This window comes from Chrysemys picta, chromosome 1, assembly GCF_011386835.1.
Source record: "Chrysemys picta bellii isolate R12L10 chromosome 1, ASM1138683v2, whole genome shotgun sequence".
Taxonomy (NCBI): Eukaryota; Metazoa; Chordata; order Testudines; family Emydidae; genus Chrysemys; species Chrysemys picta.
The window spans coordinates 339,488,153-339,495,696 of NC_088791.1; the positions used below are offsets into that span (position 1 = coordinate 339,488,153).

General features: G+C 48.9%; 1 long non-coding RNA gene across 1 annotated transcript; it reads left to right on the forward strand.

Moving 5' to 3' along the window:
• Positions 1-2,076: 2,076 nt before the first annotated feature.
• LOC135984042 (uncharacterized) lies at positions 2,077-5,424 on the forward strand. Its single transcript, XR_010601974.1, has 3 exons — positions 2,077-2,388; positions 2,957-3,040; positions 4,987-5,424. It is a non-coding gene; the product is annotated as an uncharacterized LOC135984042 (long non-coding RNA).
• Positions 5,425-7,544: the final 2,120 nt, after the last annotated feature.

Below are 7,544 nucleotides of genomic sequence, written 5' to 3' on the forward strand. Positions count from 1 at the left end.
GGTCCTGGCCCTGCCCACATACAGTGGGTACCTACTTTCTCCCTGGTTCTGGCCCATTCTTTTCCTCTCTCAGCACTGAGCACAGGGCTGGGGGTGAAGGGTCTGGCCAGGAACTAGAATGAGGGAGGGGGCTCAGGGTTGGGGCAGGAGGTTTGGGTGTGGGGCACTTACCTGGGCAGCTCCCATTTGGTGCGAGGGGTGCAGGTGGGAATGTGGGGTGAGTGTGTGCAGGAGCTCCCGTTTGGTGCTCAGGGTGGGGGTGGGGATGTGGAGGGTGCAAGAGTCAGGATTTTGGGGGTGCATGGGGTGTGGGGTGGCTGGGTATGTGGGGGTGTGTGCAAGAGTCAGGGCAGAGGGCTGGGGGCATGTGAGGGGGGTGCAGGTGTCAGGGCAGGGGGTGGGGTGGGGGCTGGGTATGTGTGGGGGTGCCAGAGTCTGGACTGGGGTCGTGGGGGGGTGAAGGAGTCAAGCAGAGGGCTGGGTGTGTATGAGGAGGGGTCAGGGCAGAGGGCTGGGGTGTGTGTGAGGGGGGGATCAGGGAGGGGGCTGGAGGAGATATGCCCCTTTTCCACCCCCCCTTCCCCAAGGCCCTGCCCCCGCTTCTTCACTGACTCTGCTCCTTCCCGACCCCCTCCCTCGCAAGGGCCATCAGCTGATCGGCCGGCAGGGAGGGAGGGACGGAGAGGCAGAGGAGGGGCAGGAACCCAGCACACTACGGGAAGAGGCAGGGGAGCCAGCAGGACCAAGCTTCTGCCCCCTGTTCCTTGCCCCTTGCCCCCGCGGGGGGGGGGTGTGTGTGTCAGAGAAATCGGCTCGCGTGCCGTCTTTGGCACGCTTGCCATAGGTTGCCGACGCCTGGCCTACGCAGTTGGTCCTGACTCAAACAAAGCTCCCTTGAATTCAGTGGGAACATTTTTGCCTAAATCAGTTCCAGAGCGGATTGAACAGTAAATAAAAAAAAAGTGAACTTGCAAATATTTGCATCCAAAAAGTGAGTCAGACTCAGTGCTGATGATTCATTAGGTCATGCTATTCATTAACTGAGAATGTTCAAGGGACTACAGGGTATTTGTCAACATGTTTCTGCACCCCAAAAGCAGTTATGAATTTCAGCACAAATAACTATTCATCCGAAAATTCATATGGCATGTTTATTATAAAATATTTATTATGTGTACTACAGTGTCTCTAGAGGCCCCAGTTGAGATCAGGGCCCCCCATTGTGCTAAGCAGTGTATTCCTACATGGTGATGAGTCCCTACCTCCTACCCTCAAAGAGCTTACAAGCAAAATAGACAAGGCAGCCAATGTGTGGAGAAACTGAGGCAAACCACGGCCACTGGAAGCTGCGGGGGGCCATGCCTGTGGATGGTCAACATCAGCAAAATGTCTCGTGGCCCACAATCAGTCCTCTGAGGCCTGCAGGGATAATCCAAACGGCATCTGATTTCATCCTCCCTGTTCCTAAGGAAAACTGCAGTCATCCTCTGCTCTTTCTGCTGTCCTTGCCTCCATGAGGGAAGGAGGTCATTTATCTGCTGCCCCCTTTCCCAGAGCTCATCCTGGTTCCTGGGAGGGAAGGGATCCATGCCCTGTCCAGACTTCAAGGCTCCGGTCCAGAGCCCTAAATGGAATCATAGCCTGGAGTTTTCAGACCACCAGTTGTTACCCTGGGATCACTTCCCTACTCTCAATGCAGCCTCTGTCAGTCTTTGTTTGGAGCATCCTGGACCCCTGAGATTCTACCTTTGTATACATGCCAATAGTTAAAAGAAAAGATGTCAGCAGTGCCAGAGAGAGCAGCTGGCCACGGATCTCCAGTTCGCTAAGGAGGAGAAAAAGAACCTGCTCCAGTTAGTATATGACCTTGAGAGGAAGTGGAGGCTCCTCATACCGGGATGGACAAGCTGTGGCATGCAGAGGCGCTGAAGTCCAGGAGGTGAAGGTGAACTGAAAGGTCTCTTAAATGCTCTCCAGGTAAGAGAGACCTGGGAGAGTAGACCCTGACTAAAGGGGGCAAAAAGCTAGAGAAAAACACTCTCTCGAGATAGAGAGATTGGGGAAAGAATCTGCTAAACTGGGACAAGAGACAGTAGTAGAACTACCACCCCAATCCTATTGGGGAGGGGAGGAGTGTGAAGGGGTGGACTAGGCCCAAAGGCCCCCTGCTGGAGGCCTCAGGGTTCTGCCACACCCATCCCAGGAAAGGAGCAGTGGAGAGGTCCTCCAAGTGGCCTAGAGTGGTTGTGAGGAAGCAACCAATCAGAGGGCCAGGAGGGCACTATAAAAAGGAGCTGCAGAACAGAGCAGCACTTAGTAGCTGCTTGGAGCTGGAGAAGCTGTGTCGTTGGCTGGAAGAGCAGCAGGATCATGGACAGCTATGTGGGGGTAGGGACCAGGGGAGTAAGAGGCTCCTGGCTGGTTGCTAGGACTGAGCCAAAGACAGTTTGCTAGTGGGGACCGGATGAGCAATGAAGGAGCTCCTGGCTGGCTGCAGGGGCTGAGTAGGGACTAAGCCTGGGGAGGGCCACAGGAAGATAGTGTGTCCAGGGAGGAAGTCCTGAGGATACAGCCCTATACCAGGGCTGGACTGGTTTAAAGACCGTGGACACACCTAACCAGAGGGGGCATTTGTGAGATCAGGTGCCAACCCCATTACAGAGAGGATCGTCTATATCCTGTTGGTGACCTCCTTTGTTCAGGAACCGGTGTAGATAAATATGTCACACTAAGAAAATCCCCAGACTTCAATTGCTGAGTCTCTTCTAATGGAAAAGCAAACTACAGCCCCTGCCCACCCCAGCCTGAGATCTGCTACTTCTTGGCAGAAAGGCGTCAATGCTATATATGCAAAAACGAACTGTTTTTGCACATGAATATACAGCTGCTCACCATTAAAATGCAGCTATTTCTGGGGTAAAACACAGCAATGATTTAACAGAACATGTTCGTTTAGGACCAAGAATACCATATCCAACTAACATGACACGTGGGATTTAGGTTAACGGAGTATAAATGACCTATGCTGGAATTTGGCCAGGTAACCTGTTTTAACATTCCTTCTCTAGAGAAAATTGCCATGAGATTTTTTTTTTTTTTTTTTTTTTTAGTGAACAAGAGCAGTCAGGATCTTGGTTTCATGCCTCATCCTAAAGATGCCACCTATAGCAGCACAGTGCCCTCTACCAAGATGTTGTGGCGTTGGCTCAGTACTGTATGGGAAGGAAGAGTGCCACTTAACCATACAGTCCAAAGGGACTTTGGCTTTTTTAGGGTGAATGTGGGAGAGGAAAAAAGCAATGTAATAGAAATCAGGAAAATACAACAGTAATTCAACAGCTGTCCGTGCTGCCTGCAGGTGCCCTCATGACATCACAATTATTTATAGACAGAAGGTTATTAGCCACAATGTGAAAAGAAATAAGTTCTACGGTAGAGTAATAGCTCAATGGGGTGGATTTTCAAAACCACTCAGTTAGGGGCAATGAGGTGCAAAATGACATGTGCAAAGAAATGGAAACAGACGTTGGAGATGAAAGAGACCTTTGATATCAAATGTCTTTCTGACAGCACAGGACTGTTCCTTACAGGACATAAATAGACTCTAAATGTAAATGGAATTTTTTTAATTCAGACATAGATTTATGCATCTAAGTGTGATATGTGTAGCTTGAAAATAACATAAGAATGGCCATGCTTGGTCAGACCAATGGCCCATCTAGCCAATATCCTGTCTTCTGACAGTGGCTAATGCCAGGTGCTTCAGAAGGAATGAACAGAACAGGCAATCATGGAGTGATCCATCCCCTGTCATCCATGCCCAGCCTCTGGCAATCAGAGGCTAGGGACACCCAGAGCATGGGGTTGTAGCTCTGACCATCTTGACTAATAGCCATTGACTGACCTACCCTCCATGAAAACATAGTTATGTTTGATTTCTGTGTCATGCAACTTTTAAGTTTCTAAGAGTACTAGCTGCGGAGGTAGCCAGCATTTTGTTGCCCAGTGGTTACAGAGGAGAGACGCACACATAGTGGTCTCTCTGGGAGACATTACTTTTGTTCTTTCTTGCTGTTTCCCTCAATCTGTAATAAAAAGCCATTTCAGCCTGTAGGTCAGTGGCTTGCTCACTGGGGATGAAAACATTACCCTAAGGAATGGACTGGCATGTTGCAAAGGGCAGTATGTAACCATACTGCCTCAGGAATGGACTTTTTTCCTAAATGAAACTTTGTCCAAATGGACGTGCTCCCGGGCAACGTTTTGATTTTGATGAATCAGCATTTTCCATCGGAAAAATGTTCCACTGGACATTTTTCAACCAGTTCTATTCTTGGTTGTGGTTAAATTCACTTCTCTGCAGAGTGCTTAAGCAATGCACATGTTCATGTGCTGGCCTCTGACACAGGAGAGACTTTCACCCTGGATGTTTTGCTGGATGAAATTTACAAATCCCATGTGGGGAAAGAAGGAAAGAAAGAGTCACCTTCTTGGAATTCGCATGAACCAAGAGGCTCCTCCTATGCCGAAGCACAAGGTGGCATTATTTGATAAAATAAATGGGTAGCTAGGGAGTAAAGGCCAGAAAGATGCGGTGCCTGTTCTTAGAAGATAATTCCTGCAGGAATGATTAGAATGGCAGAGGGCTTGGAATGTAATCAGTTGGGTGTGTTGATCATCTAGGGCTGTAATTTTCAGTTCACCCCCCCCCCCAATCAGTTGTGACATTTTCATTGTTTTTGTGCTAATAGCCATGTTTCGCCTTTTGGAAATCACTTGTTTCCTTCTACTCTGCAAATTAGCCCCTTGTTAATAGATAAACATATTTATACAAAAATGTCAGCTAACACAGTATCATTAGTACATTATGTATCGTTAGTACGTTGAAATGCCTTCCTGTTTGCTTTTCACTGTGTGCTGTCATTTAGATACATCTAGATAGATAGATCTGATGTTGGTTTAATTTTCCTCTTCTTCTTTGTAAAGATACAAGGGAGATCATTCCACTGGGGTCAGAGGCCTGGAGCTGTCTGTCTGATTAGCCCCATCCACTGCATCTGAGAGAGAGCTGGACCTTAATGAGTTGACCTTTAAAAGAGGGCAGCAGGAAACAGAGACCAGAAACTGCATCACCCTCCAGAAAGCTGAGGGGGCTTGGGCTCGGCCCCCAATGGATTAGTAGTAGAGCTACTACGAAGAGGGACTGCCCTAGAAAACCCAAGCGGACAGGAGGGGAGACCGGTGGGAGCCCTTTATTGCTGAGGATGTGAGGTAAGAGCCAGGAAGATCTTGTTACTGGTGCAAGAGACAGACTTGGGGAGGGGGCCTATTTTGCTCGCACAGACTTTGAAGGAAGAATCTGCAAGGGTTTTGATCATATTTTGTTAAGAAGGCTGAGATAAAGCAACTACTCCCTGCTGAAAACGGCTTCCCTGGATTCCTTGAGAAAGCCCAGATGGAATTAACCCCCGGGAGCGAGCTGACCCAGCAAGAACAAAGCTTGCTCCGATAAGAGGAGGGCTTGCTAAGCCTTTTACACTCTTCTTTACAGCCATTATTGCAACATACTGGGTTACGTTATTAGGGTAAAATGGCCAGGAACTGAAATGGCAAACGTGATTTGGAAATTTGACTGTAGTTTGACGTTTCACCATTAGGGGTCAGCTGTCGCCTAGTGGATTGAGGACAGGCTGGGAGGCAAGAGATTTGGGATCCATTCCTTACACTGTGTGGAACTGACTCTGTTGTCTCCAGCAAGGAGGCAAAGGAAGGTTTTGTGGTAAAGGGGCTGGACTGTGTCTCAGGAGATGTGGGTTCAGTTCCTGACTCTGCCACAGACTCCTTGGGTGGCTGCTGTCTTTGCCTCACTTCCCCATCTGTAAAATGGGGTAATACTCCATTGGTCTTGCCTATTCTTTGAGGCATGTCTCTTACAATGTATACATACCACACCTAACACAGCGAAGGCCCCTATCTCCAGTGAGGTGTCGAGATACTGTTTACATTTTTGTGCCTCCATTACCTGATCTGTAAAACAGGGGGGCTGAGAGCCATTGAACCAAACTGTAAACCCTGTATGTGATGGAAACCACTTCCAGCCAGGGGGTGCGGCAGCACCCTGAGTTCCAGCCCCTGTGCTGTAAAATGGAGATGATGCTTCCACACCCTTGCAAAGGACGGTGTGAGCTAGAGATGAAAACCCTCTGCATTTGTGGAGTAGTTCATTTTAACAAGACCCATGGCATTTCATATACAGCACAGTGCTTCTGTCCATCTCTATGGAGCATCGTCATGTACATCATCCTAGGTTAAGCCTTCTTGATAGCGGACATGATTTTTTAGATAGTACATTAGGTTGCTCTGGATTGAACGTTTTGAACTTCACCCATCATTATTTAGACTCTGCAACATTGGTTCGTGCTGTTGTTGCAGCTCGATACCTACAGTATGTTATTAATCTGTCTCTATGATGCTCCTGGCCCAAGTGATGATCAGATGACCTTTAATTTGTGACAATAGCAAAAGTATGGGGCTAGAGCCTCCACTGATGTAAGTGAGCATAGTTCCTTAGTCTAGGGAGGCATAATGGACTGGAGACTCCAGTCCATCTCCCACCCTAACTAGTATCATTGCAGCTCTAGCGGTGATAGCACCAATGAAAGTCAGGCCAGCCAAGGCTAGACAATTAAAACACCAGCAGCCACTTGGCCTGCTGGTCTACACTAGCACTCATCTGCACTGATCCAAGTGCAATGATAGGAATGCGCAGAAAGACTAGTGTGGACAATCCTCTAGGGGTAAACTCTGCCCTAGCACTCCCCATTGCAGATCTGAACATAGATCAGTCGAGGATGGGATTAGCTATAACCATCCTCACTTAAAAAGCAGCAGAGTCTCCTGTGGCACCTTATAGACTAACAGACGTATTGGAGCATGAGCTTTCGTGGGCGAATACCCACTTTGTCGTCCTGCATCTGGCGAAGTGGGTATTCACCCACAAAAGCTCATGCTCCAATACGTCTGTTAGTCTATAAGGTGCCACAGGACTCTGCTGCTTTGACAGATCCAGACTAACACGGCTACCCCTCTGATACTTGACATCCTCCCTTAGTTCACTGCTGTGGTAGGCAGACTTTGTCTTCATTTCAACCTGCTGCCGTGAAGTGGCACCTGAAGCATAAGCAGCAGCGATCAGGAGTCTGATCCTGCAGGGTGCTCAGTGCCACTGGTGGCCCTGGGCACCTCACTTTTGCTCACGTCGGGCATGGTCCTGCAGCAAGGAAGCCAGAGGGTTCTGGACTTCAAATGCCTTGGATCAGCCCTCCCACAGTGCAAGTAGGGTGACCAGATGTCCTGATTTTATAGGGACAGTCCTGATATTTGGGGCTGCTTCTTATATAGGCTCCTATTACCCCCTCCCCCCCCCCCCCCCCCGGTCCCGATTTTTCACACTTGCTATCTGGTCAGCCTAAGTGCAAGACCCCTCCTCACTGAAGCCAATCTGAGTTTTGCCATCAGCCTCCATGGCAGCACAATTGGGTCTT